Source organism: Mustela lutreola, chromosome 12 (assembly GCF_030435805.1).
Source record: "Mustela lutreola isolate mMusLut2 chromosome 12, mMusLut2.pri, whole genome shotgun sequence".
In the NCBI taxonomy this organism is placed as follows: Eukaryota; Metazoa; Chordata; class Mammalia; order Carnivora; family Mustelidae; genus Mustela; species Mustela lutreola.
Genome location: NC_081301.1, coordinates 64,795,013 through 64,811,257, shown reverse-complemented (window position 1 = coordinate 64,811,257; position 16,245 = coordinate 64,795,013). Strand labels below are relative to the sequence as shown.

General features: G+C 36.4%; 1 non-coding gene across 1 annotated transcript; it reads left to right on the top strand.

Annotated features, from left to right (window-relative positions):
- Positions 1–12,879: 12,879 nt before the first annotated feature.
- On the top strand, positions 12,880–12,986 carry LOC131813316 (U6 spliceosomal RNA). Its single transcript, XR_009346736.1, has one exon. It is a non-coding gene; the product is annotated as a U6 spliceosomal RNA (small nuclear RNA).
- The last annotated feature ends 3,259 nt before the right edge of the window (positions 12,987–16,245 follow it).

Sequence of the window (16,245 nt, the reverse complement as noted above, 5' to 3'; positions counted from 1 at the left end):
TCCTTGGCCTCATGAAGTTGAGAATCTACCAAGGGAGTCAAACAATTCAATCATTCAGAGATAATTTATTGAGTGCCTAGCCTAAGATGAGCACAACAAAAACCCAGCCCAGAGGAATCATTTTAATGGGAGAGATAGATAATAGGTAAGCCAACTTTAAAAAGAAAAAAATTGTACTGGTTTTTCTTTAATAGTGATGCGTATTTGAACTAAATAAGCACATTTTAAAAAGAGCAGTGATTGAGAAGAGGTTTTGTAACTGAGTGGTCCGAAAGGGCCTCCCTGAAGGAGTCTGTGTTGAACAGATTTCTGAATAATATCAGCTAGGAAGCTGTGTAAAAATCTCAGGGATGGGTGATTTTTCCAGTCAAAAAACTGTAAAGGCTCCAAAATCACAGTACAGCTGTCAGTTTCTCTAATAAAGTAGCTTCTGACAAAGAATGAGAAGAAAAAACTAACCCAGGTTTGAAAGAAAAGGGACAGACTTTCTATGGAATTCATATTTAATTAAAGCTCTAAAGGACAAAAATACAATAGAGCAAAATTCTGGTGACACTGATATACCTAATGAAAGTTCATAAACAAGGTGTGGGTAGCAAAGAGTGTGTGGGAATGTTGGTAAGAACAGTGGGGAAGAGTCATCCCTGAACATGTTCTTAAATGAAGCAATTCTTGTGTTGTTTTAAAGGGTAAATTGGAGTTTGCCTAAGTGATTAGAGAAGGATGCCTCGGCTTATGGAAGTTCAAAGCCATAAAGATGTGATAAACTACTGCAGATATTTTCATGTATATTTGTTGTTGCTTCTAGTAATGGTGATCTAAAAACTCCTACTAAGACAACTTAAAAATCCAGACAAAATAGCTTTTAAAGTTAAAAATATCAGAATGATTATAAAAAGAAGTGAGGGATTACTGGGCCAAAATACGAAACACAATGAGAGTCTAGAGATATATGCCTGAAGCCATTTTAGCTAGGAGAGCATTTGAAACTGCTAAAACACACTGAGCTGTGTTTTTAATAGACACTTGATACTAGAGAAACAAAATTCAAAATCCAGCAGCAATCAAATTTGAAAACTTTGGTACAACCCAAATTTAAGTTGAGATCCCCAAAGCCCAAGGAGAAGCAGAAATAAGACTATAGCCTACCTTGCCTTCTGTGTAAACTGAGAAAGTCAATCACTGAATTTGGAATATGATTGTCTTGTAGAGTCTCAGATATAAGAGAAAATCCTGCCAAGGAGGACCATACCATTATTATAGCTCTTAATTATCCCTACTCAATAAGAGTTTCAAATATAATGCCTTGAACATAGCAAAATGTAACAGAGCACACAAAGAAAAACCATTAACAAGATTTGATAGACAAAATGGGATTAAGTATGATGTTAAAATGATCAATAAAGATTGTAAAATGGCTTGATTACTCTGCTCAAAGAAATGAGAGGGGAAGAAAATTGAACAAAAAACTGAAACTAAAAATGATATTGAGAAAGATTTTATAAATGAATTAAATGGATACTCTAGAACTTTAAAGATATGACAGCTAATTTAAGATACCACAGGGGTGCCTGGGTGGCTCACTTAATTAAACCTCCAATTCTTTTTCCTTTTTTTTTAACACCTTATTTTTATTTTCTTTCTTTCATTTTGGCTCAGGTCATGATGTCAGGGTTGTGAAATAGAGCCCAGTGTTGGGCTCTGTGCTGAGCCTGGAGCCTGCTTAAGATTCTTTTCCCTTCTTTTTCTATCCCTCCCTATGCTCTCACTTGCTCGCTCGCTCTCTTGCTTGCAAATAAATAGATAGATAGATAGATAATAGACAAAGCAAAATAAAAGCAGATTATGAAAATAAATATAAAGGTTTTGAAATGAAAACAAGTTCAAAATAAAATAGAGAAGATCTACACAGCTACAAGTTCATTCAGAAAATCTACTATTCAAGAAGTCAGTATGACACAATGTTAAGATATCAAAAGATTTGAGCATGTACTTTACAGAAAGGGTAATCCAAATGGCCACTCATATATAAAAACTCTTTATCTTTATTATGAATCTGGAATTCAATTAAATTAAATTAAAAATAAATGAAAACCTAGAATGACATACTATTACACACTTATCATATTGGGCCACAGTGAAAATGTCTTGCAAGAATGTGAAGGAATGACAGTGCACATAATAAAAACATATGAGGTAAGTTGGACAATATTTAGACAAATTAAAAATTAAAAAAAAAATTTTGTCCATTCCTAGAAATACAACATGGAACTAAATGAATATTTTCACCAGGATATGCAAACAGATGATTATAGTTATTTCATTCATAACGGCAGATCAGTAGTGGTCTATTTGCAAAATGTTACATTAAATAAGAGAGAATATTAACAAACTGGGAGGAGGGGCTAGGTTGTTATCATAAACAGATCTTCTATGGTGCTAATTATGTTCTATTTCTCAAAATATTTAAGTTGAAAAAGTTTTCAAATTTACATCTAGATAGATAGATAGATAGATAGGTAGATGATAGATAGACAGATATCTCAGAAGCTGCAATGATAGGCTAAGACCAGGCTTTAAAGGTCTTTCCTATGCTCTACGAAATACTTTAAACCATTCATTATATCATAGCTCAGTGTTCAAATCTCCATTTGTTTCCTCAGTTTCCTAATATTTATCTTAAGGTGACCTGATCCAGACTTTTGATCACCTTTGTCTAAATATTTCTATTTTAACAAAGTCCTTTTGAACACTCAGAGACTAAAACTTAGAAAAATACTCTGATTGTTATCTCACTAGAGTGGAAAATATATAGTTACCCATTAACTAATGATATCCATGACATTTTTAATTCTTGGGAGCTTTTGGTTAAATGAATTTTTTAAGCTTCCTTTAAATGAAGCTTTAAGCCATCACCACATGAATAAAATTAAAGAACTGAATGAAAACAAGCCAAGTATTTACAGAGTAATAGAATGTGCAGTGGAAAGAGTACAATTCTGAAATCATAAAGCCTAAATTAGTGTGATGCATCTTTACTAGCCATGTAATCATAAACCAGTTATCTACATGTCTTAGCCTCAGTGTTTTCACACATGAAATGGTGATGATAATACTTATTATGCAGAGTTGTTGTGTGGATGTAATGAAGCATGGAGCATGAGAGTCTCATATTCCATGCTAAAATGATAGCTATTTTTATACTTATAATAATTCTAGTAATAGTAATTAAATTGTTCAAAATGATAATATTCATTTATATTGAGGCATTGAATTGACTATTCATAGACACATTTACCAAAATAAATTTCATTTTACTATACCCCCTCTGAGGATATATATTCCCTAATTCAATATGAATCTCATTATGAATAATAATTATCATAATAAATATGCTGATTTTTCTTCTTTTTATGGAAGTATCCTTTACTGTTGAACATAAAGAAACTTAAGCAAGTCTGTCTTATTCAAAATTTGCATGCTGCTTTCTTATGACCCTAGATGATAGAGTTGTATGAAATAAATTCATGCAGTTAAGACATTTATGTTTGGAAAACTGGGTGGTCAGTTTAGTATTTCAAAAGAAGATTTTAAATTTAAACCTTAAAACTGAGCTCTTTCAGCCTTATTTATAGACCATTCTTCATGCTTCCTAAGTACTCCTTCATTGCAAACTAAGTAATAGTTTTTGTCCCAGTGTATAGAACTAAAATGGATTTTATATTCTATTATTTCAGAGTTAGTTGCAGTTTCTACTTCCTTACTTCCTTTTTTGAAAAATAGATTAATTCTACAAAAAGTTTTTTCCGGCTTTATTGAAAAATAATCAACATATTATAATTTGTAAATATAAGAAATGATTTCTTATAACATTGCAAACTTTTAACATTGTGTAAATTTTGTACAATTTGATAAATTGGCATACATCTGTATTGCAATATAATCTACATAAAAATGTTAATACATCTACTATCTCATATAGTTGCCACTGTTTTTTATGCATGTATGGTAAGGAATTTTAAGATCTACTCTCTTAGCAACCTTTATGTATATAGTACAGTAGAGATAAACTTCAGAGGTCTTGTGGGTTTTGTTCCAGACCGCCTCAATAAAGTGATTATCTCAATAAACTAAGTCAAATTATTATTATTTTTTTTGGTTTCCCAGTGCAAATAAAAAATTATGTTTCCCAGTGCATATAAAAAATAAACACTATACTGTACTGTTCAAAGCATTATGCCTTTAAGGAAAAACAAGGTATATACCGTAAGTAAACTAGTTCTGAGTTTTCAGTGGGTCATAATTACTGATCACAGATCACCATAACAAATACAATAATAATGAAAAAACTTGAAATATTGCAAGAATTACCAACATGTGACAGAGAGACACAAAATGAACAAATGTCGTTAGAAAAATGGTGGCAGCAGACCTCTTTTATACAAGATTGCTATGAACTTTCAACTTGTAAGAATGTGATATATGCAAAGTTTAATAAAGGGAAGCACAATAAAAATGAATGTATATATTATTAACTATGATCATCATGCTGTACATTAGATCCCCAGAACTTTTTCATATTATAGTTGCAAGTTTGTACCCTTTGACCACCTTATTCCACCCCAGGTTCACCTCTTGTCAACTCAACTCTAAGTTTCCATTAGTTTGCTTTTTCTTCAGATTCTGTATGTAAGGGATATCATAATACATAAATTAAAATATATATAAAATCTTTGAAATATTTCACTCGGTATAATACCTTCAAGATCCATCCATGCTGTTGTAAATGGCAGTATTTCTTAATTTTTCATGGTTCAGTAGTATTCCATAGTATATATTTACCATACTTATTTTATTCTTTCATCCATTAATGGATACTGAAGTTATTTCCATCTCTTGCTTAGAGTTAATAATTTTATAATGAACATAAGAGTGCAGATATGTCTTTCGAATAGTGACTTCGTTTCCTTTAGATATATACCTAGAGGTGGGATTACTGAATCATATGGTAATTTTACTTTTAATAATATGAATAATCTCCATACTGTTTTCCATACAAATTTATATCCCTATCACAGTGCATAAGTTCCCCATTTTCCCCAATATTTACCAAAATTTGTTAGTTTTAATTTTTTGGTAGGATATATTCTAATAGGTAGTAATATCTTGTTGTGTTTTTCAGAGGTAAACAACAACAACAACAACATAATGACTTTGCCCTGAGTTTTTACGTTGAGCACTTTCTAATGCTCCTGTTGGTCATTTATATAACTTTTTTGAAAAAAAAAAAAAGCCTTTGAGGGGTGAGGAGTCAAGATGGCGGAGAAGTAGCAAGCTGAGACTGCTTTAGCTAGCCGGAGATCAGCTAGATAGCTTATCTAAAGATTGCAAACACCTGAAAATCCATCGGCAGATTGAAGAGAAGAAGAAGAACAGCAATTCTGGAAACAGAAAAACAACCACTTTCTGAAAGGTAGGACCGGCGGAGAAGTGAATCCAAAGCGACGGGAAGATAGACCCCGGGGGGAGGGGCCGGCTCCCGGCAAGCGGCGGAACAACCGCGCACAAAATCAGGACTTTTAAAAGTCTGTTCCGCTGAGGGACATCGCTCCAGAGGCTAAACCGGGGCGAAGCCCACGCGGGGTCAGCGTGGCCTCAGGTCCCGCAGGGTCACAGAAGGATCGGGGGTGTCTGAGTGTCGCAGAGCTTGCGGGTATTGGAACGGGAAAGCCGGCTACAGAGACAGAGCCGACAGTAAGCTCGCAGCTCCGTGTTACCTTGAACCGGTCGCAGGCTTGGTGAGCTCGGAGCGCGGCCGGAGGTCAGGCAGACGGGAGTAACTGGGCGCTGTTCTCTGAGGGCGCACTGAGGAGTGGGGCCCTGGGCTCTCGGCTCCTCCGGGCCAGAGACCAGGAGGCCGCCATTTGTATTCCCGTCCTCTGGAACTCTACGGAAAGCGCTCAGGGAACAAAAGCTCCTGAAAGCAAACCCGAGCGGATTACTCACCCCGGCCCCGGGTAAGGGCGGTGTAATTCCGCCTGGGGCAAAGACACTTGAGAATCACTACAACAGGCCCCTCCCCCAGAAGATCAACAAGAAATCCAGCCGAGACCAAGTTCACCTACCAAGGAGTGCGGTTTCAATACCAAGGAGAGCAGCAGAATTCCAGAGGAGGAGAAAGCCAAGCACGGAACTCATGGCTTTTTTCCTGTGATTTTTTTTAGTCTTGCAGTTAATTTAATTTTTTCTTTTTCCTTTTTCCTTTTTTTTTTTTTTTTTTTTTCTCGCCTTCGGGTAAAATTTTTTTTTTTTTTTAACTGTTACCTTTTTCTTTTTTAACGATTTTTTACTAGTTTATCTAATATATATATATATTTTTTTACATTTTTCTTAGGTGTTTTCTTTTTTTAAAAAAATTCTTTTCTTTTCTTTTCTTTTTTTTTTTTTTTCTTTTTTCTTTCTTCCTTTTTGAACCTCTTTTTATCCCCTTTCTCCCCACTCACGATTTTGGATCTCTTCTAATTTGGCTAAAGCATATTTTCCTGGGGTTGTTGCCACCCTTTTAGTATTTTACTTGCCCCTTCATTTACTCTTATCTGGACAAAATGACAAGACGTAAAAATTCACCACAAAAAAAAGAACAAGAGGCAGTACCGAAGGCTAGGGACCTAATCAATACAGACATCGGTAATATGTCAGATCTAGAGTTCAGAATGACAATTCTCAAGGTTCTAGCTGGGCTCGAAAAAGGCATGGAAGATATTAGAGAAACCCTCTCGAGAGATATAAAATCCCTTTCTGGAGAAATAAAAGAACTAAAATCTAACCAAGTTGAAATCAAAAAAGCTATTAATGAGGTGCAATCAAAAATGGAGGCTCTCACTGCTAGGATAAATGAGGCAGAAGAAAGAATTAGTGATATAGAAGACCAAATGACAGAGAATAAAGAAGCTGATCAAAAGAGGGACAAACAGCTACTGGACCACGAGGGGAGAATTCGAGAAATAAGTGACACCATAAGACGAAACAACATTAGAATAATTGGGATTCCAGAAGAAGAAGAAAGTGAGAGGGGAGCAGAAGGTATACTGGAGAGAATTATTGGGGAGAATTTCCCCAATATGGCAAAGGGAACGAGCATCAAAATTCAGGAGGTTCAGAGAATGCCCCTCAAAATCAATAAGAATAGGCCCACACCCCGTCACCTAATAGTAAAATTTACAAGTCTCAATGACAAAGAGAAAATCCTGAAAGCAGCCCGGGAAAAGAAGTCTGTAACATACAATGGTAAAAATATTAGATTGGCAGCTGACTTATCCACAGAGACCTGGCAGGCCAGAAAGAGCTGGCATGATATTTTCAGAGCACTAAACGAGAAAAACATGCAGCCAAGAATACTATATCCAGCTAGGCTATCATTGAAAATAGAAGGAGAGATTAAAAGCTTCCAGGACAAACAACAACTGAAAGAATTTGCAAATACCAAACCAGCTCTACAGGAAATCTTGAAAGGGGTCCTCTAAGCAAAGAGAGAGCCTACAAGTGGTAGATCAGAAAGGAACAGAGACCATATACAGTAACAGTCACCTTACAGGCAATACAATGGCACTAAATTCATATCTCTCAATAGTTACCCTGAATGTGAATGGGCTAAATGCCCCTGTCAAAAGACACAGGGTATCAGAATGGATAAAAAAACAAAACCCATCTATATGTTGCCTCCAAGAAACACATTTTAAGCCCGAAGACACCTCCAGATTTAAAGTGAGGGGGTGGAAAAGAATTTACCATGCTAATGGACATCAGAAGAAAGCAGGAGTGGCAATCCTTATATCAGATCAATTAGATTTTAAGCCAAAGACTATAATAAGAGATGAGGAAGGACACTATATCATACTCAAAGGGTCTGTCCAACAAGAAGATCTAACAATTTTAAATATCTATGCCCCCAACGTGGGAGCAGCCAACTATATAAACCAATTAATAACAAAATCAAAGAAACACATCAACAATAATACAATAATATTAGGGGACTTTAACACTCCCCTCACTGAAATGGACAGGTCATCCAAGCAAAAGATCAGCAAGGAAATAAAGGCCTTAAACGACACACTGGACCAGATGGACATCACAGATATATTCAGAATATTTCATCCCAAAGCAACAGAATACACATTCTTCTCTAGTGCACATGGAACATTCTCCAGAATAGATCACATCCTCGGTCCTAAATCAGGACTCAACCGGTATCAAAAGATTGGGATCATTCCCTGCATATTTTCAGACCACAATGCTCTAAAGCTAGAACTCAACCACAAAAGGAAGTTTGGAAAGAACCCAAATACATGGAGACTAAACAGTATCCTTCTAAAGAATGAATGGGTCAACCGGGAAATTAAAGAAGAATTGAAAAAAATCATGGAAACAAATGATAATGAAAATACAACGGTTCAAAATCTGTGGGACACAACAAAGGCAGTCCTGAGAGGAAAATATATAGCGGTACAAGCCTTTCTCAAGAAACAAGAAAGGTCTCAGGTACACAACCTAACCCTACACCTAAAGGAGCTGGAGAAAGAACAAGAAAGAAACCCTAAGCCCAGCAGGAGAAGAGAAATCATAAAGATCAGAGCAGAAATCAATGAAATAGAAACCAAAAAAACAATAGAACAAATCAACGAAACTAGGAGCTGGTTCTTTGAAAGAATTAATAAAATTGATAAACCCCTGGCCCGACTTATCAAAAAGAAAAGAGAAAGGACCCAAATAAATAAAATCATGAATGAAAGAGGAGAGATCACAACTAACACCAAAGAAATACAAACTATTATAAGAACATACTATGAGCAACTCTACGGCAATAAATTTGACAATCTGGAAGAAATGGATGCATTCCTAGAAACATATAAACTACCACAACTGAACCAGGAAGAAATAGAAAGCCTGAACAGACCCATAACCAGTAAGGAGATTGAAACAGTCATTAAAAATCTCCAAACAAACAAAAGCCCAGGGCCAGACGGCTTCCCGGGGGAATTCTACCAAACATTTAAAGAAGAACTAATTCCTATTCTCCTGAAACTGTTCCAAAAAATAGAAATGGAAGGAAAACTTCCAAACTCGTTTTATGAGGCCAGCATCACCTTGATCCCAAAACCAGACAAGGATCCCACCAAAAAAGAGAGCTATAGACCGATATCCTTGATGAACACAGATGCAAAAATACTCAACAAAATACTAGCCAATAGGATTCAACAGTACATTAAAAGGATTATTCACCACGACCAAGTGGGATTTATTCCAGGGCTACAAGGTTGGTTCAACATCCGCAAATCAGTCAATGTGATACAACACATCAATAAAAGTAAGAACAAGAACCATATGATACTCTCAATAGATGCTGAAAAAGCATTTGACAAAGTACAACATCCCTTCCTGATCAAAACTCTTCAAAGTGTAGGGATAGAGGGCACATACCTCAATATCATCAAAGCCATCTATGAAAAACCCACCGCAAATATCATTCTCAATGGAGAAAAACTGAAAGCTTTTCCGCTAAGGTCAGGAACACGGCAGGGATGTCCATTATCACCACTGCTATTCAACATCGTACTAGAGGTCCTAGCCTCAGCAATCAGACAACAAAAGGAAATTAAAGGCATCCAAATCGGCAAAGAAGAAGTCAAATTATCACTCTTCGCAGATGATATGATACTATATGTGGAAAACCCAAAAGACTCCACTCCAAAACTGCTAAAACTTATACAGGAATTCAGTAAAGTGTCAGGATATATAATCAATGCACAGAAATCAGTTGCATTTCTCTACACCAACAGCAAGACAGAAGAAAGAGATATTAAGGAGTCAATCCCATTTACAATTGCATCCAAAACCATAAGATACCTAGGAATAAACCTAACCAAAGAGACACAGAATCTATACTCAGAAAACTATAAAGTACTCATGAAAGAAATTGAGGAAGACACAAAGAAATGGAAAAATGTTCCATGCTCCTGGATTGGAAGAATAAATATTGTGAAAATGTCTATGCTACCTAAAGCAATCTACACATTTAATGCAATTCCTATCAAAGTACCATCCATCTTTTTCAAAGAAATGGAACAAATAATTCTAAAATTTATATGGAACTAGAAAAGACCTCGAATAGCCAAAGGGATATTGAAAAAGAAAGCCAACGTTGGTGGCATCACAATTCCGGACTTCAAGCTCTATTACAAAGCTGTCATCATCAAGACAGCATGGTACTGGCACAAAAACAGACACATAGATCAATGGAACAGAATAGAGAGCCCAGAAATAGACCCTCAACTCTATGGTCAACTAATCTTCGACAAAGCAGGAAAGAATGTCCAATGGAAAAAAGACAGCCTTTTCAATAAATGGTGCTGGGAAAATTGGACAGCCACATGCAGAAAAATGAAATTGGACCATTTCCTTACACCACACACAAAAATAGACTCAAAATGGATGAAGGACCTCAATGTACGAAAGGAATCCATCAAAATCCTTGAGGAGAACACGGGCAGCAACCTCTTCGACCTCTGCCGCAGCAACATCTTCCTAGGAACAACGCAAAAGGCAAGGGAAGCAAGGGAAAAAATGAACTACTGGGATTTCATCAAGATCAAAAGCTTTTGCACAGCAAAGGAAACAGTTAACAAAATCAAAAAACAACTGACAGAATGGGAGAAGATATTTGCAAACGACATATCAGATAAAGGACTAGTGTCCAGAATCTATAAAGAACTTAGCAAACTCAACACCCAAAGAACAAATAATCCAATCAAGAAATGGGCAGAAGACATGAACAGACATTTCTGCAAAGAAGACATCCAGATGGCGAACAGACACATGAAAAAGTGCTCCATATCACTCGGCATCAAGGAAATACAAATCAAAACCACAATGAGATATCACCTCACACCAGTCAGAATGGCTAAAATCAACAAGTCAGGAAATGACAGATGCTGGCGAGGATGCGGAGAAAGGGGAACCCTCCTACACTGTTGGTGGGAATGCAAGCTGGTGCAGCCACTCTGGAAAACAGCATGGAGGTTCCTCAAAATGTTGAAAATAGAACTGCCCTATGACCCAGCAATTGCACTATTGGGTATTTACCCTAAAGATACAAATGTAGTGATCCAAAGGGACACATGCACCCGAATGTTTATAGCAGCAATGTCCACAATAGCCAAACTATGGAAAGAACCTAGATGTCCATCAACAGATGAATGGATCAAGAAGATGTGGTATATATACACAATGGAATACTATGCAGCCATCAAAAGAAATGAAATCTTGCCATTTGCAACAACGTGGATGGAACTAGAGCGTATCATGCTTAGCGAAATAAGTCAAGCAGAGAAAGACAACTATCATATGATCTCCCTGATATGAGGAAGTGGTGATGCAACATGGAGGCTTAAATGGGTAGAAGAATAAATGAAACAAGATGGGATTGGGAGGGAGACAAACCATAAGTGACTCTTAATCTCACAAAACAAACTGAGGGTTGCCGGGGGGAGGGGGTTGGGGAGAAGGGGGTGGGATTATGGACATTGGGGAGGGTATGTGATTTGGTGAGTGCTATGAAGTGTGTAAACCTGGTGATTCACAGACCTGGGGATAAAAATATATGTTTATAAAAAATATATGTTTATAAAAAATAAAAAATTTAAAAAAAAAGCCTTTGATATCCTTTTGCTATTTTTTAATTATATATTTTTTTCTATTTGTATCTGTTGGTTTTTAACCTCTTTTCAGATATAAGATTTGTAAGTATTTTCTTCCATTCTTTGGATTGTGTTTTCATTCCCTTTTGGGTTTTTTTGGCAATGCAGAAACTTTAGTTTGATGTAATACCATGTATTTATTTTTGCTTCTTTTGCTTGTGTTTTTGGCCTGGTATCCAAAAAACTATTGGCAAGACCAATGTCAAGGAGAATTTTTCCTATGTTTTCCTTTAGGAAATTTAGTTTCATGCATCACATTTAAGTCTTTAATCTATTTCAAGTTAAGATTTATGAGTGATATAAGGTTCCCGTTTCATGCTGGTTTATGTGACTATTCAGTTTTAAATATCATTTATTGAACAGACTATCTTTACCCATTATATATGTTGGCCCCTGTCAAATATTAGGGGACTGTATGAAAGAATTGATTTCTGGACTCTCAATTCTGTTCTACTTGTTTACTGGTCTGTTTTTATGCCAGTATACTTTATTGTTTTGAGCATGAGGGCTTTGTAGTATAGTTTCAAATCAAGAAGTGTAATTTCGCTTCTTCATTCTTTCTCAGAACTGCTTTAATTATTTGTTGTCTTTTATGGTCTCATATAAATTTTAGGATTCTTTACTTACTTCTGTAAAAAAAAATATTGGATTTTTTAAAAAGATTATTTATTTATTTATTTGACAGAGAGAGAGATGACAAGCAGGCAGAGAGGCAGGCAGAGAGAGAAGAGGTAGCAGCTTCGTGCTGAGCTGAGAGCCTGATGCAGGGCTCGATCCCAGGACCCTGGGATCATGACCTGAGCCAAAGGCAGCGGCTTAACCCACTGAGCCACCCAGGCGCCCCTAACATTGGATTTTTGATAGGAATTGAATTTAAAGATGGTTTTCGGTAGTATGGACATTTTAACAATGTTAATTCTTACCATTCATAAATATGAGCTATCTTTCCATTTATGTCTCCTTCAAATTCTTTATCAATGTCATAATTTATGGGGTACAGATCTTTCATCTTCTTAGTAAAATCTATTCCTAAGTATTTTATTATTTTTGATGCTATTGTGAATTAGATTGTTCTCTTTATTTTTTCAGATAGTTCATCATTAGAGTGTTAAAATGCTCCTGTCTTGTGCTTACTTTGGCAGCACATATACTAAAATTGGAATGATGCAGAGAAGATTAGCCTGATCACTGAGCAAGGATGACATGAAAAACTATTATAAAAAAATGAAACAAAACAAAATTCCTGTCTTTTATATATTGATCTTGTATTTGGCAGCTTTATTAAATTTGTTTATTCAAAATTTTTTGTGAAGTTTTTAGGATTTTTTTACATGTAAGTTCATGTTATCCAAAAAAAGAAAATTTTACTTCTTCCTTTTTTTTTTTTTTGGAGTCTTTTATTTCTTTGTGTTCCTTGTTTCTCTGGCTAGGACATCCAGTACTATGTCAAATGAGAGTAGTGAAAGTGGACACACTTGTCTTTTTTCTGATCTTTAAGGGGAAAACTTTCAAACTTTTTTGATTGAATATGAGATTAGCTCTGGGCTTGCAATATGTGTTTTTTCTTTAATGGATTTTTTAAATTATTTTTTAAAATTTTTTTATAAACATATAATGTGTTTTTATCCCTAGGGGTACAGGTCTGTGAATCACCAGGTTTACACATTTCACCGCACTCACCATCACTCACCATAGCACCTGCCCTCCCCAATGTCCATACCCCCACCATCCTCTCCCAACACACCTCCCCCCAGCAACCCTCATTCTGTTTTGTGAGATTCAGTCTTTTATGGTTTGTCTCCCTCCCAATCCCATCTTCTTGTATTTTTCTTTTCGTACGCCCGAAACCGCCTATGTTGCATCTCCACTTCATCATATCAGGGAGATCATATGATAGTTGTCTTTCTCAAATTGATTTATTTCGCCAAGCATAATACCCTCTAGTTCCATCCATGTCATCACAAATAGCAGGATTTCATTTCTTTTGATGGCTGCACAGTATCCCATTGTACATATATACCACATCTTATTTATTGATTGATCTGTTGAAGGACATTTAGGTTCTTTCCATAGTTTAACTATTGTGGACATTGCTGCTATAAACATTTGGGTGCATGTGCCCCTTCAGAATGCCACGTTTGTATCTTTAGGGTATATACCCAGTACTACAATCACTGGGTCATAGGGTACTTCTATTTTCAGCTTTTTGAGGCACCTCCATGCTGTTTTCCAGAGTGGTTGCACCAGCTTGCATTCCCACGTACAGTGTAGGAGGGTTGCCCTTTCTCCACATCCTCGCCAGCATCTGTCATTGACTGACTTGTTCGTTTTAGCCATTCTGAAAGGTGTGAGGTGGTATCTCATTCCGGTTTTGATTTGTATTTCCCTGATGCCGAGTGATGTGGAGCATTTTTTCATGTGTCTGTTGGCCATTTGGATGTATTCTTTGCAGAAATGTCTGTTCATGTCCTCTGCCCATTTTTTCATTCGATTATTTGTTCTTAGGGTGTTGAGTTTGATAAGCTCTTTATAGATTTTGGATAGATACTGGCCCTTTATCTCGTATGTCATTTGCAAATATCTTCTCCCAGATAACTTCTGACAGTCATCTTTTGGCTTTGTTAACTGTTTCCTTTGCTGTGCAAAAGCTTTTTGATCTGATGAAATCCCAGTAGTTCATTCTTGTCCTTGCTTCTCTTGCCTTTGGCGATGTTCCTAGGAAGAAGTTGCTGCTGCTGAGGTCAAAGAGGTTGCTACCTGTTCTCTCCTCAAGGATTTTGATGGATTCCTTTCTCACATTATGCTTCTTCATCCATTTCCAGTGTATTTTCATGTGTGGTGTAAGGAAATGGTCCAATTTCATTTTTCTGCATGTGGCTGTTCAATTTCCCCAACACCATTTGTTGAAGAGGCTGTCTTTTTTCCATAGGACATTCCTTCCTGCTTTGTTGAAGATTAGTTGACCATAGAGTTGAGGGTGTATTTCTGGGCTCTCTATTCTGCTCCATTGATCTATGTCTGTTTTGGGGACAGTTCCCTACTATCTTGATGATGACAACTTTGTAATAGAGCTTGAGGTCTGGAATTGTGATGCCAACAACTTTGGCTTTCTTTTTCAATATTCCTCTGGCTATTCGAGGTATTTTCTAGTTCCATATATATTTTAGGATGATTTGTCCCATTTCTTTGAAAGCAATGGATGGGATTTTGATAGGGATTGCATTAAATGTGTAGATTGCTTTAGGTAGCATAGACATTTTCACAATATTTGTTCTTCCAATACAGGAGCATGGAACATTTTTCCATTTCTTTGTGTCTTCTTCAATTTCTTTCATGAGTACTTTAGAGTTTTCTGAGTATAGATTCTTTGTTAGGTTTATTCCTAGGTATCTTAGGGTTTTGCGTGCAGTTGTAAATGGGATTCACTCCTTAATTTCTATTTCTTCAGTCTTGTTGGTATAAAAAAATGCAACCAATTTCTGTTCATTGATTTATATCCTGACACTTTACAGAATTTCTATACAAGTTATAGCAGATTTGGAGTGGAGTCCTTTAAGTTTTCCACATACAGTATCATATCATCTGCAAACAGGGATAGTTTGACTTCTCTTCTGCCAATTTGGCAAAATTTGGATGGCTTTAATTTCTTTTTGTTGTCTGATTGCTGAGGCTAGGACTTCGAGTACAATGTTGAATAGCAGTGGTGATAAGGGACATCCCTGCCGTGTTCCTGACCTCAGCGGATAAGTATTCAGTTTTTCTCCATTGAGAATGATATTTGCAGTGGGTTTTTCATAGATGGCTTTGATAATATTGATAATATGTGCCCTCTATCGCTACACTTTGAAGAGTTTTTTTTTAAGATTTAATTTATTTATTTGACAGAGAGAGAGATCACAAATAGGCAGAGAGACAGACAGAGAGAGAGATGAGGAGAAGCAGGCTCCCTGCTGAGCAGAAAGCCCAATGCAGGACTCGATCCCAGGCCCCTGGGATCATGACCTGAGCCGAAGGTAGAGGCTTAACCCACTGAGCCACCCAGGTGGCCCCACTTTGAAGAGTTTTAATCAGGAAGGGATACTGCACTTTGCCAAATGCTTTTTCAGCATCTATGGAGAGTATCACATGGTTCTTGTTCTTTCTTTTATTGATGTGTTGTATCACATTGATTGATTTGCAGATGTTGAACCAACCTTGTAGCCCTGGAATAAATCGCAGTTGGTCGTGGTGAATAATCCTTTTAATGTACTGTTGAATCTTATTGGCTATTATTTTGGTGAGAATTTTCGCATCTGTGTTCATCAAGGATATTGGTCTGTAGTTCTCTTTTTTGATGGGATCCTTGTCTGGTTTTGGGATCAAGGTGATGCTGGCCTCAGAAAAAAAAAGAGTTTGGGAGTTTTCCTTCCATTTCTATTATTTTGGAACAGTGTCATGAGAATAGGAATTAATTCTTCTTTAAATGTTTGGTAGAATTCCTCTGGGAAGCCAT